Below are 11809 nucleotides of genomic sequence, written 5' to 3' on the forward strand. Positions count from 1 at the left end.
TAAATATATATCAAGGAAATATCAACACGATGGATGCAACATGTGGAGCAGAATGTACTTACCCTGTCAGGAACATGTAAACTCAAACCGGTTTTGTCTGGGGTTGGAGGTGCTTAGTGTACAATGCTCTGGTCACTTGTTTGTACTTCACCTTTCTTTGGCTTCTTCGAATCATTATTGTCGTCTGCTTAGTAATTTTAGGTCTTTTTTTTACAAGACAAAATAAAAAAAACACAATGAAAAGTCAATCTAAAGTAATAACATTGTATGTCTACATATCTTCCTTTGAAAATACAACAAAGAACCAGACAAAAACCGATACCTACGCATAATTTTTGAAAGACAATACAAACTAAAATATTCGTGTTGTTCATTCTTTTGATTTCTTTGTTTCTTGTGTTCTATTTATTGTCTGTTTCTGTCTCATTTAAATTCATTGCGTTGTCAGTTTATTTTCAATTTATGAGTTTGACTGTTCCTCTGGTATCTTTCGCCCCTCTTTTATTTTCAATTTATGAGTTTGACTGTTCCTCTGGTATCTTCCCCCCCCTCTTTTATACAGACAATAATCAACAAAGTTCTTGGCTTGTGAAAGGAACCTTGGAATTCAACATTTTCTGTGATTACCTCGATGATTGGAATAAATTAAATCACCCCCGAATTATAATGTGGTTCGTGTAGCTCAGTTTTAACTTTTCTATCTTGTGTTTTTGTCGTCTTTCGTTTTTCTTTTTCATGTCATCCTCAATTTGTTTTCAACATATGAATTTGACAATCCCTTTGGTATAGTACGCCTCTCTCCTAGAATTACCTTAAATAAAATTCCAAAATGTCATGTAAAATATGTTTACTTTCAAAGAATATATATAATATCTGTTATCTTATTTCATATCAGGAAAACGAATGGCTTCAGGATAAATGTCTACAATTCTTGTAAAAGATGAATGTAAATTGGTCTATAGAAACATTTCTTAACGTCAAAGCATGTCATTAATAGAAATCTTTTTCAATCAGATACACCAACTATATATATCCAATAAAACAGAGGATTGCCATAAAAGACTATATGACCAAGGCTAAATATCGATTATTGGAAACATTCTTTTTGAATTGACAAGGTCAACGATCTATTCTGTCTAAAAAGAAAAACATTCGATGTAAACAAAGATACAGAAAATAATGACATTATTATTTTTGTATAATTTAGTGAAATATGAGCTCGATCTTTTTACGACTGTAGGTTCTTAATTGACGGTTGCCACAAAAGGATAATGAGTCAAATTGGTTTTTGTTTTCTGTTAACAACGATTCTGTCTAAAGCTATTTATTCTAAACTTAAAGAACGATTATTGAGGAGAATTTAGTAACTGGAGAAGACAGACTGTAGTGGGTGCGTCGATAATTGGAAATAAGAACATTTGAATTTTACATAAAAACTAAAATTAACACTTTATTATTCCATGCATCCGATGAGCTTTTTACGTTTATCTGGAAAGCTGAAAAGCAGACGAAAATGTATATGAACTCGTCATAGATACAAGAATTGAAATTTTGTATTTGTTTGCGTCAGACGGGCATTTCGTATACAAAGACTCATCGATGATGCTTGAATAAAAAAGTTAAAAAGGCCAAATATAGTAAGAAGTTGAAGAGCATTGAGCATTAAGACTCAAAACAGTTGAAGAGCTATATGAATGAAAATGACTATCAAATAAGAACCTATTCATGATATAAATTCGTTATACACATTTATAAATCTTACCCGTAGTAAGGCAATTTAAAAAAGGAGAGTTTCATGTTAATTTGGAAGTATTTTTTTTTTAAATTTGAGTATTACAAAAAGAAATGACATAATTTCAGACTGAGAGGTTGTCGTTGTTTAATGTCTGTTATATTTGTTTTTCTTTTCCTTTCATTTTCGTATATGAATTGTTTTATTTTGTCACATTTGTCATATCTGGGCTAACTATACCTTACTAATAAATTTGGTTTTATAATTTTTGAAGGTGGTACGAAATTCAATAGCTGTTAACATTTTCGTACTGTCATCTTGTTATTTTATAACAGCAAACAACACGTGACATATATAGCTTAACTTGGTACATGCACTAATACCCCAGTCCCACTAGGCCACGATCGCACTACGATCTGTGAAAAAAATGCAAATTTTAATGATCGTAGTACGATCGTGTAGATCGCAGTAAGGTCGTATCACGGTCGTGGTGAGGTCTTCAAGATCGTGATGAGCGTGGCAAACTTTGAACATGTTCAAAACAATCGTGGTGCGGTCGTGGCGAAATCAGGTCGTAGTAGAAACGTAGTGAGAGCGCACTAAGATCGTAGTAAGATCGCAAAGGTCGTTGTACCATCGTAGTGAGAGCGTAGCGAAAGCGTGATTCTATTCGGAGAAACTGCGCTACGATCTCATTGCGACGTTATTACGACCTCACTACGACCATCACGTTCTCACCGCGACCAAACTACGCTTCCACTACGACTATACCACGCTGTTCACGACCACAGTACGATTCTAGCACGCCCTTGCCGTCCTCATCACGCTCTTCTTACGACCTGACTACGTTCATACTACGACCATTATTCTCATTGTCATTTTCCCATAAAATATATTAATTCTCTCCAGGTTTTGTTTGTCTCTATGTAAAAGGGACTTCTTGTCCATTTTCTCTAACGGCTCAACCATGCTTCTTGTTTTCATATAGATTAGACCGTTGGTTTTCCCGTTTGAATGGTTTTACACTAGTAATTTCTTGGGCCTTTTATATCTTGCTGTTCGGTGTAAGCCAAGGCTCCGTGTTGAAGGCCGTATCTTGGCCTATAATTGTTACTTTTAAAAATTGTTACTTGAATTGAGAGTTGTCTCATTGGCACTCATACCACATCTTCCTATATCTATTGACACATCTGTTTCATATCTGCTATCGTTCACTAAAATATCGTCATTTCAGTTTTATGGACCAGCAATAGGTTGTAATTTAGGTCGGATTGGTCGGTCCGACATCTCTACTTGATCAAGATTCGTTACTATCAGAGCTCCATTTGCCTCTACACCAACCCTAACACCACGCCCACGTGTTCTAGTAGATTTTGGTGGCATGCCTGTATTTTTTTTTCGAGAAATCTACGTATTACATTGGTATTAATCAGAAATAGAACTGAAGGAATGATACTGTATTGATATGGAACACGATGTTGACGTTATTGCTGAGAGCGCAGTAAGATCACGGTTTGAACGTAGTGTAATCGTGGTAAGAACGTGCTATAATCGCAGTAGAAGCGTGGTAAGATCGTGTTGCAATCGGATAACTCGTGGTATGGTCGTAGAGAGAACGTGATGAGCGTAGAAAGATCTTGATAAGCGTAGTAAGGTCGCAGAATAAGCGCGGTGCGAACGTGTTATAATCGTAGTGGGATCGTTGTAGAAGCGTAATGAGGACGTAGTAGCATCGTGAAAGCAACGAAAATTAACATTTTCATGCCGCTCATACCGCGACCTCACCACGATCTAAATTTATTTCAGATCGCGGTGAGCGTGGTGCGATCGTAGTCTAGTGGGACTGGGGCTTTAACTATACATGATAGTATATATTCTGACTAGTAAAGGTTACGATAAAGTGAGAGGGTTGAATACTGTAATACATTTTACTCTTGCTATGGATTACAATAATATTAAGATAGATAGGAAATTTCGCTTGGTCTGCAAAAAATTAAGTGCAATGATGACCGATTGTGCGACATTCGTTATGTTTCATGATATTTTAATCATCATTTTAAAAATAATAACTATACTTTCGCTTACAAGACGGAAAATACCGAGGTGTTGAAAAAATTGACACCTCGGTAAACTCCAGAAATTTTTCTGTAAATCTTTATTGTGGGTCGGATACCTTAAATCACCATTAATCAATCAATTAATCATCCATGTAATGATATCATTCGATTTTGTTATAATATAAAAAAGAAAATGTGGTATTATTGCCAATAGACAACTATCCACAAAAGACCAAAATGACACAGACATTAACAACTATAGGTCACCATACGGCCTTTAACAATAAGCAAAGCCCATACCGCATAGTCAGCTATAAAAGGCTCCGATAAGACAATGTAAAACAATTCAAACGAGAAAACTAACGGCCTTATTTATGTAAAAAAAGAACGAAAACAAATATGTAACACATAAACAAACGACAACCACTGAATTACAGGCTCCTGACTTGGGACAGGCACATACATAAATAATGTGGCGGGGTAAAACATGTTAGCGGGATCCCAACCCTCCCCCTAACCTGGGACAGTGGTATAACATTTATATTCATTTGTCTAACCAAACTTGTTGCAAATTTGCTGTTCTTTAAAGGATTGCAATAACTGGTAACATGAAAAACAACAATAAAGTCTTTGTCACTTTGATGATGTGACATGACACTATGCTTTATGTACCAATTATTTATTTTCCAATTAAGCGTCATATTTATAAGTTATTCTACCTGCGTATCTTTCATTACATATTTCTTAAATCAAGTTTATGATATTTTGATACGACTGTCATACAAGTGAGAGGTTTAGCTAGGTTTAAAACCAGGTTTTATCCACTATTTTCTACATAGGAAAATGCCTGTATCATATCAGAATTTGACAGTTTTAATTATCCATTCATTTGGTGTGTTTGAGCTTTTGACTTTGTCATTTAATTAGGGACTTTCGTTTTTGGATTTTATGGACTATCAATAATATAATTTTTTTACATTACATTTGTTGATTTTGTAGAGCATACATTATACCTTTACTTATTTGTACTTAAATTGTTTTTTCTTTTAATTTCCATTTAGTGTTTGGTCTTTTCCAAGTATTCATCAATTGGAAATGTTGAGATGATGTTGACGTAACTGAGGTGCTTTAATCAAGATCATTCACTTTTAGTAGTGGGCTGGCTCGTGGGAACACTTTTCAAGGAATTAAATATAGATCAAGTTGTCATTTTCCCAGAAGAGCTTCCTCATAATCACTATCATTACACTGGCATATGAACTTATTATATCTAAAAATATATTCTTAAAGTGGTACCCAACACTTTCACTAAAATTAATTTGGCTCGTTTAATTTTCATAAAATTTTGTCAAAGTATTAACTTTGAGCCTTAAATAAAAATATAAAAATTAAATTTTTTTTGAACCAACCGTTTTGTCAGAAAAATTACACTGGTTATATAGCAGTTTGACAAACACTTATTTTGATCATTGAAAAGCTTAATATTCCCTGAACAACACAACGTAATTAAAACGTTCTGCTGATTTTACAGAGTTATCTCCCTGTAGTGTTAGGTACCACCTTAAAAACTACAATTTCCTCACTATTTATCATTCTCATTTCGTACTAATAATACTTTCGTTTAAATAAAAATGTAACTTCTTTCTTAATCAGTGCTTCAATTTCATCACCTTTAATTCAACATCCAGTAAAAAAAATACAAAAAAGATCCCAGCACTTTTTTGATGATCAGTGTAATCGTACCATTCCGTAATAGCTATCTCTTCTTGGTTTTTTGTGAGATTATTTGTTGGAAAATTAAGAGTTGTGTGTGTAATGTTTTTCTTTCTTTCGGTAAGGGTGTTGTTTCGAACTTTTAATTGTAACTGTCCCAATACTTTGGATCTTTTACCTTTCTTATGAATTTGAGCAGTTGGAGACAGCATTCAATGATATGAATTCGAATACAGTGACTGCCCGAGTTAATTGATAGATAAAAATTGATGCAGTAGAAGCTGTTTTAAGACACCAGACTAGCCGTCTGGTGTGCTACTCTGGTGTGCAGACTAGCCGTCTGGTGTGCCGTCTGGTGTGTAAGTCTATGGACAGTGTCTTATTCCCTATTATGTTTCTTTTTTATGAGTCTGGATTCACATGACAAAGAAAGTCTATATAACATGTTACGTGTATACTGACGACGCACCCGGTCTCATTCGATCACCTCCGGGTTTCTTTGTTGTTTTTTGTTTGTTTGTATATTCTAAATGGATTAACGGTTTTAAACATCAATTAACAAAAAATGTCTCTTATTTATAATGAAAATCCATGTCCAGAGATCAACACACAAACGTGTTCAGAAAAAGAATACAAATCACAAGTACTGATGTACGGACTAATCAGAGATGTCGTTTACACAGTGTGTGCACATAAATAAACAATATATGTACATTGTCGAAAAAATATAAAATTTATTTGTACGAGCTTTAGAAACAGGACGAAAAACGACGCTCTGCCGAGCTTTTCTCCTGTTTCGTAGCGAGTACAAATAAATTAAAAAAATTCTGACAATGTACATGTATTGTTTTTATCCTGAAATTACTCCCAACATTTGAAACTTTAGTTATGAAATCAAAATCATTGTCTCTAATTTCTCAAAGAAATCGACATAGTTGAAACGCGTACCGCAAAGAGGACCCCACAATGAACTGGTTATGAAATACAAATATTCAAATTACCGCTTGCTCAACGTGGAAGTGGGGTAACAGGAGACTTTATTTGTACATGTACAAATAAAGCAAATATGTATTTGCATACCTGTTATATGTGCAATAGATGGCTAATTGCAGGATAAAACAGCGTTACAATCTATATTTTTTTTATAACACTCAATGATCATACAGTTGTAGTTCCAATAATATAGGTACATATTTTGATTGATAACCTTTTAGAATAAGTTAATTTAAGATTGATAAGTTTGTATGGTTCGTTCCTAAATTTACGCACTCTTTTAATAACCAATATCACCGAAAAAAATTAGGATTTGATATTCTGTTTCAATAAGCTCTGTCTAAATTAAACTACTGTTAACTGTTCTCGTGTTTATTGGAATATGTTACAGTAGCATTATAACAATATGATTTTGTTGATTTTGATCATTCTAAATTGATCTTTGATAAAATGATAGGATGCTATTGTTATCAGAGTCTTTGATTTTTATGGAATATGCTTGTCCATTTCAGTTATACTTGCTGACTGTCAAATTTAAACGGATATCATAATATGTAGAGCCAAAATGAAGGTTCCTAATTTTCTTATTTACTGATTGTAAAGCCTTATTCTTTGTGCAAACTATTTATTTATCATGACTGAAAATGTATATGGTTCATTTTAAAGCATGTTGAAGACTGCTACGTTATATTATCTTTTTAAAAAGCCTGTTTTTATAAATTGATCATACATAAATAAACGGAACTAAATAAACAAAATGTCCAAAAACCAGTACTGTCGGTGTATTATTGAATATTTGGCGTGAAACTGGTCTCTCTCTCGAAGACGTTCATACATTTAACATTGACATCTTTTTTGCTTTAAAATATAATATTATAAAAAATAACAAGGATGTTTTAACATTTTAAAATGTTTTATCATACTTTATGCAATAAAATGATGAAAAAAGTAGGAATCGGCGGTCATTTTACTCCATCTTTTATTTTCGTTTTTCCTTTTCTGTACATATGTCTCTATAGAAATATAGTGATGATTGACGCACGGCATACTAAATTTTAATCCTAGTATATATGATGAGTTTATTAAGTATTTTTTAAAAAAAATATTTTGAATTCCATCAGCGAACATCCGTGTGTGGTATGCTTGGTGAATGCAACTAATTAAAATCTAAGTTTTGAAACAAATTTAATTATTAAACACATCTGCTACTGAAATTTCCTGAACAAAGTCTATAACATGACAGTGGTTCTCAAATTGTCCAATTAGTCTATCATTGAAACTTCTGTCTTTTTTCCCCGTATAGTTTTAATTAGCGGTCAAGGAACCCTGACCTTTAGAAATGATCTATTTTTGTCCATATTAATGAACTATCATCGTCAGAATTGTTCAGTTACGCACTGGGTCACCGGAAATGTAATGTCTGATGAAGGTGATCACATCACTTCACCTTCGGGCGCTTCCGACAACTAACGTGTTTTCTCGAATCATTTCGACACAACTTTTACATTAAACATTCACGTAATCTCCTAGATGAGTTTGTAGTTTTACTGATTATGAATTTTTTGCTTTTATATTTAAAATATCGTGAGATTTTTTATGAATTTTGCTAACAAATCATGTTATAAAACTATATTGAATCATATGCATTGTAAGCAATATGGCGGCAGTGAAATAAGGCGGGAAATAATCATTGAAACCATTAGATTTTTTTTTTTTGGGACTGTCTAAACTATAACAATAAGAAGATGAGGTATTTGTCAATAAGCCTTAGATACATATCTACCAGAGATTAAATGACGTGCATGAAAGCATCTATAGATCACCCTTTTTAATTTGGAGTTGCTATATAGAAAAGTTCTAAGGATTGGTTATAAAAGGTATCCAACAAAAGATTATGGTTTAAAATATTAAACTAACAAGCACATAACTACCCTTTTAAAGTATTTAATATCAATAATTTATTTGGAGTTGCAATTTAGTACATTGAGAGAAGTTCCCAGGATTGGTAATAGAAGGTAACCAACAAAAGATTATGGTTTCCAATATTAAACAAAAACACATACATGTAACTACCCTTTTTACAGTAATTAATAATATCAATAATTTAATATACTTTTAATAGATTCGCTGGGAGATAATCCATAAATAGTCAACTACAATGTATATTTGGAATATCACGTTTATTTTGGACTTTATACTATAGAGTATCTTGTCATAAATACTTGTAAAGCTGAAAATGCATTACGGAAGAGGAATTCTATTGTTAGCTCATATATATGTAATTTTAACGTACAAAACTTCCGGAAGATGAATTTTATTGTTTGTCGATAAATATTAATTAGCTCTTTCTCTATTGTTAAAGTATATGATTAGTAAGACCTAGGAACGTTTTGTTTAATTACATATCTTACATGAACTGAACTTGGACCTAGTTTTGCCATGCAAATGACACAATTATTGATAATAATTACATCGTTCTCTTATGGGAAGACACATTGGCTTATGTCACCAATGTTTTAACTAGTACCAGAGGTTGATTTAGGAGAGACAGGGTTTCCGCTTCCTTACAGGGCTTTAATTATGGTTAATCCAGAATTTCTCACCGGTTCCACTACAATTTTGTCTAGTTTGGGGTACTAAATGTCCTTTTTTCCAAAATCCTTAATGTGCATCTGGGTACTTGCCTCCTACAGCTCGTAAGTTCCGTAGTGTTGAAGTGGTGTATTGGACAAATAGCGTTCATTATCACTGAACTAGTACACATTTGTGTTTTGGGCCAGGTGAAGCACGCCTCCGGTTGCGGGATTTTCTCGCTGTATTAAAGACCCATTGGTGGCCTGCGGCTGTTTTCTGCTCTTTGGTCGGATTGTTGTCTCTTTGGCAAATTCCCCATTCCAATTCCCAATTGTATTACTTATACATGTACAAATGTCTGTTTCGCCATTACTTTTAATATTTTGTTGCGAAGAGTAGGAAATTAGATTCATATCTTTACTATCTTAAAAATGAAGCCGACACAGATTCTGCTAAATTTAATGAAAAATGCCAAGGTAGATAACTTTTAACAATTGCTTAAGAACTTGAACTTTGCGTACCACACTAGATAGCTGGATCATTTATAATGGTCTTGTTCGTGTTGGTCAATCTTTTGTTTCTCTTTGTTCTTTAGTCCTGATGTAGTTTGTTTTTTCTTTCAACTTTGAATATGGTTTTATATTAAATTGTTCCCTCGATATCGCTTTCTCCTTTCTAACTGTCAGGATTTTACTTAACAGACAATGTATACATGTTGTGTAATTGCTTTATGCACGGTAAAGGTACATAATGCTCGCGTTAAAGGTACACAATGATCTCTAAACAATCCAGCTGGAAAACCAAGTATGTTCTTTTCTTTTCGTAAATCAAGTTAAGAGCCTTTAATTCAGTTCAACAGTTGTCATATATGTTTTTCTATAAATTGTACTATTGCGATAAGGCTGTTAGTTTACTCAATTGTATTGTTTTATATTATTCGTGTTTGGGCATTTTATAATAATAGCTGACCATATGCCATTACAGTATAATTTTTTCCTCATTGTTGAAGATCGAAAAAAATAAATAAATACGGAGATGGAAGTATACCAGCAATGCTCATGGGTATAATTTGAAAATAAAAAGACGCTTACAATTTTCTTTTCAATGTATAGATCATTAGCATATATTTTCCATGATTTTTTTTATATGTTTACATTTTTTTCCTGTAAGATTCAGACAATTCGAAATAAATCTCTGTGAACCTTACAGGTTTAGCTTCAATTGCTGCAGCTGTTAAGAAAAAGAGGATAACAATTAACGAAACACAACGGATCCATCCTTGCAAAATATTACAACGTGTTCGTCCATTTTTTTCTAAAAATAGTAGACAGTAGCATTATCCGAATAAGCACAGCTTATTATTTTAAAAATATAAAAGCACAGCTTATTATTTCAAAAATACAAAAGCACAGCTTATTATTTGAAAAATACAAAGTGAAGTCACCATATGAGTGCAGCACTCATTTTGATGCTCTTATGACGGGAAAGTTTTTTTTTATAAAACCATGTATTAATAATCAAATTCAGTTTGGGAAGAGACAAGTTAGAGAAATGTGTCTCCGGTCTAGAAAATTAACATAAATCCATCATCATCATCATTACAAGTGAATAAGTTAATAGGGTCCTCTACAATACTACGTTACACTTATTTGAAGACAAGGAAACTTTATTTTTTGTACTTGTATATTTTAAGATAGACTAAGTTCACATTATATCTACTAATTTAAATAATTTTATCTAATAAAAAAAGTAACTTCTTATATTTACGAAATGTATAGAACATCTGTATTTGGAGAAACGTGTCTGAATGATAACTTATTAAAGTTAAAATTAGCACTACAACCACTGTGTATCATCACCCCTGGATATAGGTACCTTTGGCCTGGTTCTCTGTTCAATCTCCAAGCAAACAACATAGCTGTACAAATACCAGCTTATAACTACCTGGGTACCTTTAAATGATGTTCGCACATGTCCTAAGTCAGGACACTGATGTTCAGTGGTTGTTGTTTGTTGATGTGGTTCATTAGTGTTTCTCGTTTTGTTTTTAATATATATTAGATCGTTGGTTTTCATGCTTGAATTGTTTTACACTTGTCGTTTTTGTTTTGTGCCCTTATTAGCTTACTGTTCCATGTGAGCCAAGGCTCCGTGTTGAAGGCCAAATTTTGACCTATAATGGTTAAACACATATTCTTACATCTATAAATAATGTCTGTAATGTAGTTTTTTCTTAGACAATGAACAGAGAACCAGGTTAAAGAGACCCGGTGGTAATAATACACAGTGACAACAGTTATAGCACCACCACTACTACTACTACTATTTCTCATTTTTCCAGTATAAAAAGATGGCTGTTACAAATTATCCTCAATACTTGAATTATATTTCCGGTTTTCCTCTGGATCATTTCCAACAGGTTTCACTGTCAATATAATTCAAAATGTTACAACAATTGAAACAGGATTCAATCTATCAACAAGTCCAACAGGTTTCACAGTTACAAAAAGAAGGGGTTATGTACTGATTGTCCATAGAACATCATGATCCGTGTTACATTATATAAGGAGCGGTTTTTATCAGGTGACCTTGTTGTTCGTATTACATGTCTCGGAACATAGTTGTTCGGCCTAATTTGTGTGAACATTCAGCACGGAAATTCGTTTTCTTTCAACTTGATCTTGCAGTATAGAGAAAATCTTCCTCAGTCACTTTCAAATTGAATGATCTTTACCGGCCG

The sequence above is a fragment of the Mytilus galloprovincialis genome, chromosome 9 (assembly GCF_965363235.1).
Source record: "Mytilus galloprovincialis chromosome 9, xbMytGall1.hap1.1, whole genome shotgun sequence".
Lineage (NCBI taxonomy): Eukaryota > Metazoa > Mollusca > Bivalvia > Mytilida > Mytilidae > Mytilus > Mytilus galloprovincialis.